This window comes from Myxocyprinus asiaticus, chromosome 23, assembly GCF_019703515.2.
Source record: "Myxocyprinus asiaticus isolate MX2 ecotype Aquarium Trade chromosome 23, UBuf_Myxa_2, whole genome shotgun sequence".
Classification (NCBI taxonomy): Eukaryota; Metazoa; Chordata; class Actinopteri; order Cypriniformes; family Catostomidae; genus Myxocyprinus; species Myxocyprinus asiaticus.
The window spans coordinates 4,658,480-4,674,520 of NC_059366.1; the positions used below are offsets into that span (position 1 = coordinate 4,658,480).

The window sequence follows — 16,041 nt, forward strand, 5'->3', positions numbered from 1 at the left end:
GCTGTGCTATTGCCATACTAGGCAATATTGCAGCCAGTCAGGATGTTCTCTACAGTGCTGGTGTAGAACCGTGTGAGGATGTGGTGTTTCATTCCAAACTTCCTCAGCTGTCTCAGGAAGAAGAGGTGCTGATGAGCCTTCTTCACAATGGCCTCAGTGTGGACGGACCATGTGAGTTCCTCTGTGATGTGGACACCAAGGAACTTGAAGCTGCTGACTCTCTCCACCGGAGAGACCATTGATGGTGATGGGGCTGTGTTCTGTCTTTTCTCCTGAAGTCCATCACAAGCTCCTTGATCTTGCTGACATTGAGGGAGAGGTTGTGCTCCTAACACCATCGTGCCAGAGTGTGCACCTCCTCTCTGTAGGCTGTTTTATCATTGTCAGTGATCAGACCTACCACTGTCATATCATCAGCAAACTTAATGATGGCATTGGAGCTGTGTGTTGCCACACAGTCATGTGTACAAGAAATACAAGAGTGGGCTGTGAACAGCCTTGCAGGACTCCAGTGTTGAGGGTCAGTGATGAGGAGATGTTGCTGCACATTCTAACCACCTGGCATCTGCTTGACAGAAAGTCCAGGATCCAGCTGCACAGCGAGCACATTTAAGCAAATTATTTTGGATTGCTTAGGTACAGGCACAATGGTGGATGTTTTGAAGCATGTGGGGACTACAGACAAGGAGAGGCAACGGTTGAAAATGTCCATAAAAACACCAGCCAGCTCTGATGATGCGGCCTGGAATGCCATCAGGACCCGCAAGCTTTACGGATATTCACCCGTCTGAAGGATTGGGTTACATCTGCTACAGAGACGGAGAGTGAACTAACATCTGTAATTTCGGCCGCGAGAGCTCTCTCAGCGAGGGCGGTGATATTTCCCTCGAAATGTGCATAAAAAGTATTTAGCTCATCCAGGAGAGAGGCAGCGGTGTTCACGGCGGTGTTTTTATTCCCTTTGTAGTCCGTGATGATATTAATTCCCTGCCACATGCTTCTAGAGTCAGTGGTGTTGAACTGTCCTTCAATCTTGTCCCTGTACTGGCGTTTTGCTGCTCTTATAGTTTTGCGGAGGTCATAACTGGCTTGTTTATGCTCCTCCGCATTCCCGGAATTAAAAGCAGAGGACCGCGCATTAAGTGCCGCACGAACATCGCTATTAATCCATGGTTTCTGGTTGGGGTAGATCCGTATTGTTTTGGTCAGAACAACGTCCTCTACGCACTTTCTGATGAAACACGTTACGCTATCAGCATACACCTCGATGTCATCATCAGAGGCGGACCGGAACGTCTCCCAGTCAAAAACAGTCTTGTAGCGTAGAATCTGATTGGTCCGACAGGTGGGTGCTTCCTGTTTCAGTTTCTGCCTGTAAGCGGGCAGAAGCAGAATGGAAGAGTGTTCTGATTTGCCAAATGGTAGGCGGGGGAGGGATTTGTAGCCATCCTGGAAGGGAGAGTAGCAATGGTCCAAAACCCGGTCCCCTTGTGTGTTGAAACTGATGTGTTGGTGGTATTTTGGTGCAATTGATTTAAAATCGGCTTTGTTAAAGTCCCCGGTCACAATGAACGTGGCCTCAGGGTGCGCGGTTTCCTGCTTGCTTATAATCCCATACAGTTCTTGAGTGCCCGGTCTGTGTCAGCTTGTGGCAGGATGTACACAGCGGCGGGATGTACACAGCAGTGATAATGACTGCTGTGAATTTCCTTGGTAGCCAGAATGGTCGACACAGAAGCATTAGAAATTCCAGATCAGGAGAGCAGAAAGACTTGATAGAATGTATGTTCCTCTGATCACACCAGGATTTGTTGACCATAAAACATACACCACCACCTCTGCTTTTACCTGAGAGGTCTTTCGCTCTGTCCACTCGGTGCATGGAGAACCCCGCAGGTTCGATGGCTGAATCTGGAATCTCAGCAGACACCCAAATTTCTGCAAGGCAGATAATGCAGAAGTCCCTCATCTCTCGTTGGAAAGAGATCCACGCTTTTATAATGTAGGCTAATTCCATGACTGCCGTCTATTATTTTGAATGGTGTGGAAAAGCAACTTTAAATAAATGGATTGCTACCGCGATTAAATTAATCACAAACAGTGGCCATTAATTTGTTCTCCGTGCACTTGTCAATGTGCATGATACGAGATTTGTTTTGGCACTCCTAGTAGTGTCATGTTTGCAGCATCAGATCTATATGCCGTTAAGATAAATCCATAATCATGTACAACTGGCTTTCAAGGATGTATACCTTGTCATGATTAACACAGGCTAACGATTGGTGTAAATTTTGTCATGTGACACAACATTTTTGCGTTAATGCAAATCTGACAAAAATAGTTTCCAAATCAGTTTTTCGTGACATTTGAAGTATCGACAGAGTTTATGCTCTAGAGTTAAACGGAAAAATATTGTGTCGACACTTTATTTTAATTTTAATTTTAGCGATAATTTGCGTTTCCATCAGCTTAATTTTGATGCGCTAAAACTTTTCACAAAAAAGTCCTTGGAAACATGGTTAGTTTCAAACAATATGAAAAGAGATATTATAGGTGTGGGTGAGAAACACATCAAGTCCTTTTGTCCTATAAATTATACTCCTTGCCCAGTAGGTGGCAATATGCATGAAGAATGTAAATAGCCAAAAACAAGTGAATGTGGTGATATTTTTTATGCAAATAAATGCCCCTTTGACAATTTTTTTGTTTTATTTGAAATGACTGATTTGTTCCATTTTAGACATGGTTACCTATTATCACATGTACACAGTATATAATATCGTATACAGTATAATATTATATGCAGAATAGTATGATATAATATTTAACTTTTACACCTCAAAATCAGTTTTTGAAAATTCCTGTTAATTGAAATGATCACTCTTCATAGGCAGAGAAAGAACTAAAAAATAAGCTGTATATTTGTCGCCACAAAATTTTTGGGATTAAAGGCATTTAGTGTTACAGTCCCTTGTCTCCCCTACTTTGTGCCAAATGTTTTTGAACAAATGCAGTTTTTGAACATAATTAGAACATCCAGTTCAGTGGTTTTGTGTAGACAAAAAGAGGCCACAGAATATCACTCAACACACTGAGGCTTTACAATAACAGCTTATTACCTGTGCTACCCACTTTGAAAACACAAAGCTAGTGGCTTCGATCACAGGCAAGCCGGTCTGAGAGAGCATGTCTGTCAGCTGGATTTTGACCTCCGTAAGCACCATTTCCTGCACAAATACAATGGCACAAAAGTATTGGGTTTCTAGCGATGCTCCTAGGGAGAGTGTACATCTGTGAGCCACAGGTACAACATGCTTTTGAGCTGAATAATTCATTTACCAATACAACCCAATGAATTGTTTCCTTGGAAAAAGATACAATAGCACAGTACATCATAAGGAAGCAATTATCAGAATATTGTGAAAATGGAAATTTGTCATAAAAATGTGTCATACTTGAATGTGTAATTGATTAGCCATCTGCTAGTGTAATGACACCAACTCGGGAGCTGAGATGAAACCATTTGCAAGAGTTTATTGCACTGAACACAGGAAAAGCAGATAAGCAATGTGAGTTAGTATTCAGGTAAGGTACAAAGTCTTTGAACACAGTCTTTGGTCATACAGTGAACTAAGGCAGTAGGCACAGATCCCCCAATGGTTCATTTCAAACCAATACAGGTAACTTAAACTTCAGACAGGGTCAGAAGGTGAGTCACTTTCATAATGTGAGGAGCAGGTTTGTATAACAAAAACTACATTCAGAGTTCAGTCACGTTTCCAGCACATTCAGAACATTTGACCAAAAATAAACGAGGCCTGGTAAGTAGTTCCATAGTGGGTTTAATTGTGATCTTCATATAATAAAAAGAAAAGAGTTCAAATCTGCCTGTTTTAACAAAAATAATCAACCCATGGGACATGACGTTGAAGAAACACTCATTCCAAGTATAAAAAAAAAAAAAAAAAAAAATTTATACCAGTCAAAGGTGGTTTTTGATGGTCAGGCTGGCGTAGTTTGATGGGTTTTAGAGGGTTTTTGGGCATTTGTTAGCTGGTAGACTTGCTTAAACCAGCTAAGACCTGCAGCAAAACACCTCAGGCTGGTTTATGCTGGTCTTATCAGCAGCGTTTTGGTTTATTATGTTTAAGTATTAAAGATATAAAGTGAAGGGTATATATAAAACCACATACAATTTCTACCTTCTCATTTTGAAGTCCATATCTTGGCCCGACCTCCACAATTTTGACAAAATGTGGAATCTTGGGCAGTTTGGAACGCTGTAAATTGAAAAAAAAACAAAAAAACAATGAGAAAGGAAGGACAATATAACAATTTCACAGAGCTGTGCGGAAAATCTGAGAGGTGGAGTAAAATTCCTGTTCTGTGCTTCCTCTCAAATGATGTGTACGAATTCATGTTTTGAATCTGAGATCCTCGCCAGGTCATTTATGACATAATGTGCATTGGAAACGAGCATTTCCTGCCTTCCAATGATAAAACCAAAGTCCAACCTCTGAATTCGGGGAGTAGTGTTACGAGAGGCCAACAGACTGTTTATAGAAGATTTGAATGGCTATAAAACTCAGCCTCTTGATACTAAAATCCTTCCTTCGTGGAAGTGTTCAGAGCCTGCATAGCTTCTTTAGAGCTGAGCTTGATTTAATCCTGCTATCATGAAAGGAGGAAAAGGATGTGTGAATGGAACAATAATAAACTGTTCTCTTTAAGAAGTTTCGGGGTGCAGCTGGTAGGCGGTGGAGAACCGGAGCGGTTTGTCCAGGCCTACAGTTAAAACAGCCAAGTAAATTCACTTATCAATCAAACTCACTCTCTTTAAACTCACCGCTCACAGAAACACAGTCTCCACTAGTGCTCAGCACAATTTTGTATTTTATTTTATTTTTTTGTCAACAACATAAATTAGACAGAAACATCTCTGTCTTCGGATAGAACTGGGTGTGGGCGGGGCTTAAACTGGAAGTGCATAAAAACTAAATGAAATGCCCATTTTTTAATGTTACTCTTACATTTATAGTTTCTATTAATAAAATTTGCCTTGTATATGCCTTTTCATAATAATAGCTTAATAATAATAATAATAATAATAATTATTATTATTATTATTATACAACTTGTATTTAAACAAAAATATTATTTTATTCTTTTTTTTTTTTTTTCTTACCAGATGAAGCTGAATTTGCAGGCTACATTAACTGTGGAATATGTTGTGGTTTCTCCTGGTATTTCTGATATTAATATCTGCATGAAACAGAATTTTCATTTGTCTGTGCATGTATAACAACATTGTTCTGAAGTGTTAAGCAAAATGTGAAATGCCAAGCACACATTTTGCAGTGAATAATAAATACAAATTTAAACATTAAAAGAAATGAAAATAAAAACAACATAGACTATAAACAGGTTAAAGTCCCATCAAATTATAAGAAATTTTTACGATAAGACACCATTACTTAGTTAAATAATAATAATAATAATAATAATAATGTTAAGTTTATATAGCACCTTACCAAAGGTAGCACAGATTAAAGAAGAAGAAAAAAAAGATGGAGCATGTTTAATTTTATTCGTTTTACATAAGGAGGAATATTCCTAATAGATGAGTACTCTATTGAGCATTTTAACTCTGCTGGCCAAAAGGTTGTTGAGCATGGGGGAATATTCGCTGTCTTTTTCTGCACATAGTCCTCTTTTCGGCCATCTTCAGCCAGTCGCGGCCAGTTCGGCATAACATGGCAGCCCGTTTCAGCTTATCACCACCAATTCGGCCCACCAGGAAATGTCTCAGTTCTTCCTATAGCCAGTCCGCCCCTGGCTGAAAGTGTCATAGTCATATATATATATATATATATATATATATATATATATAATATAAAACTTTGAAACTCTTTAGAGGACAGGGATGGAAGTTATTTTTTGAAATTGTTTTATGTTTCCTCGTAATACAATTTGTGTTTCCTTGCAATAGTTTGCATTGCCTCACAATGATTTTGCGATCCCTTACAGAAATTAACTATGGTTTTACTACAGTTATACTGTAGTTCACCAATGGTATTTTTAGTATAACCATAACCATAAAATTTTACCAAGGTTTACTACAGTAACCATATTTTAACCATGATATTAGTGGTTGAACCATAATAATAATAAAGGAAACCCAAAACTATTGTAATAACATTAATATTATCATATGTTATTATGGTTTTACTACAAATATCATGGTTAAAATGTGGTTATTGTACTGAAACCATGGTACATTTTTGGTTATTTTTTTACTACAAATACCATAGTTAAACACTAGTTACTGTAGTAAAATCATTGTTGCAGTAGTTTTCATTAGAGATGTATAAAGGTATTGTCACAAATGCTGCCAATACTTCTTAACCTGTGTTGAACCCAGAACATTCCTTTAACCCCAGATTGTTCCAGAAGATTGTCCCTATAGCAAGGGCGTAGTCAGGAAATAATTTTTGGGTGGGCCTCATTATTAATGGATGGGCCAAGTTTTTACCCAAATTTATTTTTACCAAATTTTCCTTAACAACAGAGAAGTGGCACATTCAAACAGTTCTTTCACACTTTCAGAAATCAGAATTTAAGCACTTTTTAAACTATTTTATAAATATATATTTGAAGGCAAAGAATAACCTCTAATATTCTGGGTGGGCCTGGGTCTAATTTGGGTGGGCCTAGGCTCACCCTGGCCCACCCTTGGTTATGCCACTGCCCTATAGTAAATTCATGGTGACATCACGTAAAAGTCATGGAAAGAAATGTTGCAAAAAACAATTATTTGATTCTACTCAGTCTGACGAATTTGTGTGTTGGTTTTTCAGAGTATCTACAGGATTGCTTTTCTCTCCACATTACTATATCATACATACTGTTACTCATGTGTAAAAACACAAGCCCACCTTCTCTTCCCACAGGAGGATGAGGCAACCAAGGGTAATCTTGCAAGAGACTCTCATAGCTCAGGCAGAGCTTGACTGCAGAGGAGATATTCCCCATCCGGCCAACACGTTCTGCTAGCCAAGTGTTGCTCCCATCTGACACCTGTAGAGATCAGTTTACACACGCTTCTTTACACTTTTTACAGAGCTTTCGGAACAGCAATAGGAGCCTGAGGAAGTTGAGGGCATCAGGAGCAAAATATGACTCAGCTGTTACCATGACAGCAGCATCCCTGTGCGGTGATGATGCAGTGAGGGGGAGGGGCGCCAGAAAGCATTTTGTTCGATCCAGACTGACAGCTCCATGTGAAGTGCTGGACACGCTGGGATTCTCGGCTCTACAATAAGATTAACCACAAGCTGCTTATTTTACAGTGCTTGGCTCCCCTCCCCAGCGGAAATCTATGGCTTGGGGGAAATACGCAGCTTTTATTGATCTCCTGTGACTGAGGATTTCAATGGCTGGTCATGCCACTCTTGCCAATGTCAACTGTGCTGTGTTATAAAATCTCTCTCTGTAAAGTTGGGCCGCAATTTACTTGTGAAAGAGCCATTCTTCTCAGCCCAGGTGCTTACAATAGAGAGGTTTAAGGAAGCTCTTGTGCTGAGCTCTTCCTCAATAAGATGCCAGAGTGTAGTGAGAGGGTCTGGCTTCTATCTCACGGGGGAAAAAGCGACTGGAGTGACCAGGGAGCCCACTTATTAGGTATCAGTATTTTTGCATGGTATATAGACTGATGCCTCATAAGCTGAATTGAAATATTTTGAAAGAACTATAGAAAAAAAGTGAAGAATGACCAACTAAGGGAATTCAGACACTTTTTGAGCAATGACATTTCCATGACCTGCCCAGTTGTTTTTGGTATATATATATATATTCCCAACCCTGTAGGGAACCAACAACTGGCTGACGACCCAAGGACTCAAGATGGCGCCGAGTATGGCTGCTGCGTTGCGACCTCCGACACAACATAGTAGTGTTTTGTTTGTTTTGTTCACAATTTTTTTTGTCTTGGATGTTGTCTGCCTTATTGTCTATGACAGACAAACACTTTTGGACATTGGTTCAGCAATCTCACACCGTAAACCGGACTTCACATTCCTCAATGCCGACCCGCTGTTTACAAACACGCAAGCGGAGCCCTTTGTCTGGGCAGCACGGCCGCGGAAACGCAAAAGGAAAAGGGGAAACAGAGCCGGCGTTCTCATCAGAGTAAGACGCCGTGCAAATCGACCCCCGCTACCCACTATTCTACTGGCAAATGTTCAGTCTCTGGATAACAAGCTCTGCGAGCTGAAAGCGTGGATCTCTTTCCAACGAGATACAAGGGACTGCTGCATTATCTGCCTTACGGAAACTTGGATGTCTGCGGAGATTCCAGACTCAGCCATTGAACCTGCGGGGTTCTCCGTGCACCGAGCGGACAGAGCGAAAGACCTCTCAGGTAAAAGCAGAGGAGGTGGTGTATGTTTTATGATCAACAAATCCTGGTGTGATCAGAGGAACATACATTCTATCAAGTCTTTCTGCTCTCCTGATCTGGAATTTCTTATGCTTCTGTGTCAACCATTCTGGCTACCGAGGGAATTCACAGCGGTCATTATCACAGCTGTGTACATTCCCCCACAAGCAGACACAAACTGGGCACTCAAGGAACTGTATGGGATTATAAGTGAGCAGGAAACCGGGCACCCTGAGGCCGCGTTCATTGTGACCGGGGACTTTAACAAAGCCAGTTTAAAATCAGTCGCACCAAAATATCACCAGCACATTAGTTTCAACACACGAGGGGACTGGGTTTTGGACCATTGCTACTCTCTCTTCCGGGATGGCTACAAATCCCTCCCCCGCCCACCATTTGGCAAATCGGACCACTCTTCCATTCTGCTTCTGCCCGCTTACAGGCAGAAACTGAAACAGGAAGCACCCACCCTCAGAACGATCCAGTGCTGGTTGGACCAATCAGACTCTACGCTACAGGACTGTTTTGATCACATGGACTGGGAGATGTTCCGGTCCGCCTCTGATGACGACATTGAGCTTTACGCTGATAGTGTAATGTGTTTCATCAGAACGTGCGTAGATGACGTCGTTCTGACCAGAACAATACGGATCTATCCGAATCAGAAACCATGGATTAATAGCGATGTTCGCGCGGCACTTAATGTGCGGACCTCCGCTTTTAATTCCGGGAACGCGGAGGAGCATAAACAAGCCAGTAATGCCCTCCGAAAAACCATCAGAACCGCAAAACGCCAGTACAGGAGCAAGATTGAAGGACAGTTTAACACAACCAACTCTAGAAGCATGTGGCAGGGAATTAACATCATCATGGACTTTAAAGGGAATAAAAACTCCGCCGTGAACACCGCTGCCTCTCTCCTGGATGAGCTAAATACTTTTTATGCACGTTTTGAGGGAAATAACACCGCCCTCACGGAGAGTTTAGTTCACTCTCCGTCTCTGTAGCGGATGTAACCCGATCCTTCCGATGGGTGAATATCCGCAAAGCTGCTGGCCCAGACGACATTCCGGGCCGCGTCATCAGAGCGTGCGCGAACCAGCTGGCTTGTATTTTTACGGGCATTTTCAACCTTTCCCTCTCTTAGTCTGTAGTCCCCACATGCTTTAAAACATCCACCATTGTGCCTGTTCCAAAACAATCAAAAATAACTTGCTTAAATGACTGGCGTCCTGTTGCTCTGAACCCCATCATCAGCAAATGCTTTGAGAGACTAATCAGAGATTACATCTGCTCTGTATTGCCTCTCTCTCTTGACCCGCTGCAGTTTGCGTACCGCAACAACCGCACCACTGATGATGCCATTGCATCTACAATACACACTGCTCACTCCCACCTGGAAAAAAAGAACACTTATGTGAGAATGTTGTTTGTAGACTACAGCTCAGCATTCAACACCATAGTGTCCTCCAAGCTAGATGAGAAACTCCGGGCTCTGGGCTTAAACAGCTCGCTGTGCAGCTGGATCCTGGACTTCCTGTCAAGCAGACGCCAGGTGGTTAGAATAGGCAGCAACATCTCCTCCTCACTGACCCTCAACACTGGAGCCCCATAGGGCTGTGTTCTCAGCCCACTCCTGTATTCCCTGTACACACATGACTGTGTGGCAACACATAGCTCCAATGCCATCATTAAGTTTGCTGATGACACGACGGTGGTAGGTCTGATCACTGACAATGATGAAACAGCCTACAGAGAGGAGATGCACACTCTGACACACTGGTGTCAGGAGCACAACCTCTCCCTCAACGTCAGTAAAACAAAGGAGCTTCTGTTGGACTTCAGAAGAAAAGACAGAGAACACAGCCGCATCACCATCAATGGAGCACCAGTGGAGAGAGTCAGCAGCTTCAAGTTCCTGGGTGTCCATATCACTGAGGAACTCACATGGTCCATCCACACTGAAGTCCTTGTGAAGAAGGCTCATCAGCGCCTCTTCTTCCTGAGATGGCTGAGGAAGTTTGGAATGAACCACCACATCCTCACATGGTTCTACACCTGCACTGTAGAGAGCATCCTGACTGGCTGCATCTCTGCCTGGTACGGCAATAGCACAGCCCACAACCGCAAAGCACTGCAAAGGGTGGTGCGAACTGCCAGACACATCATCGGAGGTGAGCTTCCCTCCCTCCAGGAAATATATACAAGGCGGTGCGTGAAAAAAGCTCGGAGGATCATCAGAGACTCCAGCCACCCGAGCCATGGGCTGTTCTCACTGCTACCATCTGGTAGGCGGTATCGCAGCATCAGGACCCACACCAGCCGACTCCATGATAGCTTCTTCCCCCAAGCAATCAGACTTCTGAAATCTTGATCTCCCACGATCAAATACATCAGCACTGCACTTTATTACTCTTACTCTTATATCTCACACCGGACTGTCATAAATTATATTATTATTATATTATATTCTCTCTTAACAACTGACTATCAACCGACAGCCTGAATGTCAATACAGTACAATACTGTACATTCTATATATATATATATATATATATATATATATATATATATATATATATATATATATATATATATATATACTTTTTTTATATATATTTTTATTTTTTATTTTTATTCATTAATGTGTATCTATATAGTGCGTATTGTATACTGTACAGTGTATGTTATTATTTGTATACTGTTGAGTGTAATTATGTGTATAACAGATGTTTAATTGTGCTGTGTTAATTGATGTTATTGTAAATTGTCTCATCACTGTCACGACTGCTATGTTGATCGGAACTGCACCCAAGAATTTCACACACCATTGCACTTGTGTATATGGCTGTGTGACAATAAAGTGATTTGATTTGATTTGATTTGATTTGATTGACCTGAATGTGTTCTACTGCAGATTTGAAAGGCCCAATCTCACACCCCACACCCACTCTGACCTTCACTTCACACAAACACCAACACCTCCTGCAACCACCCTCCTCCCCCCTCCTGCTACTCAACCTGCACTTAAGATCTGTGAAGATGATGTGAGCCGTGGCTTTTGGAAACAAAAGACGAGGAAGGCTTCAGGCCCAGATGGCGTCTCACCAGCGTGTCTTCGATCCTGTGCTAACCAGCTGGCCCCCATCTTCACACAGATCTTCAATAGATCACTGGAGCAGTGTGAAGTCCCATGCTGCTTCAAACGCTCAATCATTATTCCTGTCCCAAAGAAACCAAAAATCACAGGACTTAATGACTACAGACCTGTCGCCCTGACGTCTGTGGTCATGAAATCATTTGAGAGACTGGTGTTGGCCCACCTGAAGAACATCACTGGACCCTTTCTAGATCCCCTTCAATTTGCTTATCGAGCAAACAGGTTTACATAATATCCTGCAACATCTGGACAGGCCAGGGACATATGCAAGGATCCTTTTTGTGGACTTCAGTTCGGCTTTCAACACCATCATCCCAGCTATACTCCAGAATAAATTACACCAACTCTCTGTTCCCATGTCTATCTGTCAGTGGATTACCAGCTTTCTGACAGACAGGCAGCAGCTTGTGAGACAGGGGAAACTCACTTCTAGCACCTGTACAATCAGCACTGGTGCCCCCCAGGGATGTGTGGTCTCCCCACTACTCTTCTCCCTCTACACCAATGATTGCATCGCCAAGGACCCCTCTGTCAAGCTCCTGAAGTTTGCAAACGACACCACTGTCATCGGCCTCATCCGAGATGACGATGAGTCTGCATACAGAAGGGAGGTTGAACAGCTGGCTGTCTGGTGCAGTCAAAACAACCTTGAGCTGAACACGCTCAAAATGGTGGAGATCATTATGGACTTTAGGAGAAACACCCCAACACTGACCCCCCTCACCATTCTAAACAGCACTGTGGCAGCAGTGGAGTCATTCAGGTTCCTGAGCACTACCATCTCACAGGACCTGAAGTGGGAGACCCACATTGACTCAGGAGAGGTTGTAGAGGTTGTATCCTTTGCCAGCTGAGGAAATTAAACCTGCCACAGGTGCTGCTGATACAGTTTTACTCAGCAGTCATTGAGTCTGTCCTCTGCACTTCAATGACTGTCTGGTTTGGTTCAGCTACGAAATCAGACATCAGAAGACTACAAAGGACAGTTCGGACTGCTGAGAGGATTATTGGTTGCCCCTTGATCCCCTTCAAGATCTATACACTTCCAGAGTAAGGAAACACAGCTCTCTCTCTCTCTCTCTCTCTCTCTCTCTCTCTCTCTCTCTCTCTCTCTCTATATATATATATATATATATATATATATATATATATATATATATATATATATATATTTTGCTCTGCAAAATTATCAGTTTCTCTGGATTTACTATTTATAGGTATGTGTTTGAGTAAAATGAACATTTTTGTTTTATTCTATAAAGTATTGACAACATTTCTCCTAAGTTCCAAATAAAATATTGTCATTTAGAGCATTTATTTGCAGAAAATGACAACTGGTCAAAAAAAAAAAAAAAAGATTCAGTGTTTTCAGACCTCGAAATCAATCAGAAATCAGTATTTGGTGGAATAACCCTGATTTTCAATCACAGCTTTCATGCATCTTGGCATGCTCTCCACCAGCCTTTCACATTGCTGTTTGGTGACTTTATGCCACTCCTGGTGCAAAAATTCAAGCAGCTCGGCTTTGTTTGATGGTTTGTGGCTATCCATCTACTCTTGATTACATTCCAAAGGTTTTCAATGGGGTTGACCATGATAGGGTCTCTGGTGGTCCTCCATCCACACCTTGATTGACCTGGCTGTGTGGCATGGTGCATTGTCCTGCTGGAAAAAACAATCCTCAGAGTTGGGGAACATTGTCAGAGCAGAAAGAAGCAAGTTTTCTTTCAGAATGTATGTGGCTTGATTCATGTGTTCTTCAACAAGGCAAATCTGCCCGATTCCAGCCTTGGACCCCCAGATCATCACCAATCCTCCACCTGGTCATCTAATGGTTAAACAGAGACCCTGAGAGGCCTTCAAGCCACAGTGTCTCACACCCACTGTGAAATTTGGTGGAGGATCGGTGATTTAATTCAGTTAAGTTAATTATTCATTATTGTCTTATTCATGCTTAACTAGTACATTATTGTGAACCCTTAAAATAAAGTGTTATCGTTTGTTAATACTTTACAATAATTTGATCTTAGTTAAGGGTTTATAAAGGGTTTAATTAATGAGTAATAAGTCCTTTTCAAATGCATTATGAATTATTTATATGTGGTTATAACAATATGTATTAAAAAGGGTGACTTTGATCAGAGACTATTTAGCAGAGATGGGTCACTTCTGTTAAAATTAATTAAATGAAATTAATGAAATTTGAGTAGGCTACTCCTGTGCTTGGTTTTGGACTTTTTTTCCCACTTTACTAATTTCAGTCATTTTTCGCACACGTTTTATTATTCACATGCATTTTTCAGTAAAATTAATTCACTGATGAAGGATTTCCATGCACAGTGCACAGACTAATCGATAAGTCAAGTAATTTTTATTTGATAAATGATAATGAATAAGTTTTTTATTATTATCATTATCATCATCATTTTTAATGATGATTAAATTAAATATGAAGCAATGATACTTAATTAATAACATGCAATAATGTTCTTAATTTAATTTGCATGCACAGTCTCTGCATGCTAATTTGTATGGACTTCTCTATATATCTATGAAAACGTGTAATCCAGTGCAGTCATTGAGCCCGGGAGTTCCCGGGAACATTCTGCGGGGGGGGTGGTGTATGATTCTGAATTGCCCCCAGCTGCAGTTTGCTGCATTAGATCCGTGTCCCTACTCAACCACTTAATGTTTCCTTTCCTTCAATGTTCACTAGGACAAAAAGTGGACATTCATCTTGACAAATACCAGCTGTCGGTGTGCACTTCAAAGTGGAGCAATACACCTCCAGTAAAGTAACACAGCACAGGTGAGTGAGTGTGGGGGCATTTCTGGAGTCTTTTTATCATTCCATACGTGCTCTTGTAAACATTGAGCTGCTGAGCTGGACAGCAGGATGAAATGTTAAATAAAGTGCAATTTCATTAGCCATTATCTGAAAGCATGGAGTAGTTTGGCTGTACCAGATGTTCACCTCCTTTTACCTCTTTATTTTTGCAATTGTAGATGATTTAGAGCAGACTAGTGTACACTGGGCTGAGTTTTGCACAAAAAATTCCTGCTGGGTGAGCTTTGGGCCACTGGGAAATTAACCTTTGCATCTGTGAGCTCAATTGGTAAAATATTTATGCTTTGCCGTGTAAATTACATTCTGCCATTTGGTGTAATTGATGACACTACAGTGACTCATATGCTCAGTCACCACTCATGATCTACACAAATATGTGAAAGCAGGCAGTTCTATCAAACAAGCTTGATTTTGTGTGTTTTTGCTTCCCAAAAATGTGTCAGAGTGCAATTGATAATGCAATGTTGTTGCAAAGGGCGCTATATAAGCCAAGCCTGTATGTCACAAGACAAATCATAGTCTGAGAGACCCGATTTCAGTCATATCTAAATTTTGACAAAATGTGTAGTTACTAGATATCTATAACAAATTACATTTAAAAGCATATTCAAGTGTGATTGTGTTTCACGGTAGCTCAACTGAGTTCAGAGGAGCAAGCGAGTTGACACCTGAGCAGTCGATGTGTCATAGAAGCACCACAAAAGATGTGGTTGTTTCAGCAGTTGCATTTTTATCTCACATTTGCTTTTTATGACACTATCAGTTAAGTTTAGGGTTTAGGGTAGGGAGCTAAGTTTTGTTGATTTAAAACTCGATGGAGCATTAAACTTAAAAAATCTCATCTGCTTGGGAGAAAAGTTGAAACCTGATCCCGGCCCGTTTTCGCAGACCAGGACCGCCGAATTTGAAGCCCAAACCCAACCCAGTCCCAAAATCATTCAATCTCTTTATAATTTCTTCTCCAAGCAAATACATTTGTTGCAATAGGCTGTATTTTATTTAAGCATCGTAGGCAACATTTATAACAGTATAGTCACAGTAAACATACACAGTTTTAACAAGGCACGGCAGTCCCTTAGCACACCAGAACAAAAGGGAAAAAACTTAGGCTTTGCAGGGTAAAGAACAATCTGGAATCATGTGTGACAGTGTTAAAGTCACATGAAGTCATCTTTGCATTCTGAACTTCTTCAGATTGTTAAATCGACATCTGCGCTAAAAAAAGCCACAGTGCAAAAACGAATGAAACAGAAAGTATGTGTCTCAAGATGTGTTTTTAAAAATTTAAGTTCTTTTTAACCTGACACAATGTCTGAAAACTGTAGCAGTCTAGCGCGAGATGCTGAAAAAGTGAAAAAGTCAAATACGTCGGTCCAGCGTGATTACATTTCAAAAAGTACAAACGCACGCAAAAACACAGCCCCTAACTCGTCGTTTTATGCATGTCTGTGACCGATACAATTTCTGTTATAATTTACAGATAATATTACATATAATAAAGTATTCTATATTTTATATTAAATATAAATATATAATAATAATAAAAAAATATATATATGTATTTTTAAACACAATCCAAACCCAAAGTTATACTTG

The 16,041-nt window shown here is 41.0% G+C and overlaps 1 pseudogene; it reads right to left on the minus strand.

Annotated features, from left to right (window-relative positions):
* The window catches only part of LOC127414310 (3-hydroxy-3-methylglutaryl-CoA lyase, cytoplasmic-like), a 74,570-nt pseudogene extending 67,538 nt beyond the window's left edge, over window positions 1-7,032 (minus strand).
* Between the last annotated feature and the right edge of the window lie 9,009 nt (window positions 7,033-16,041).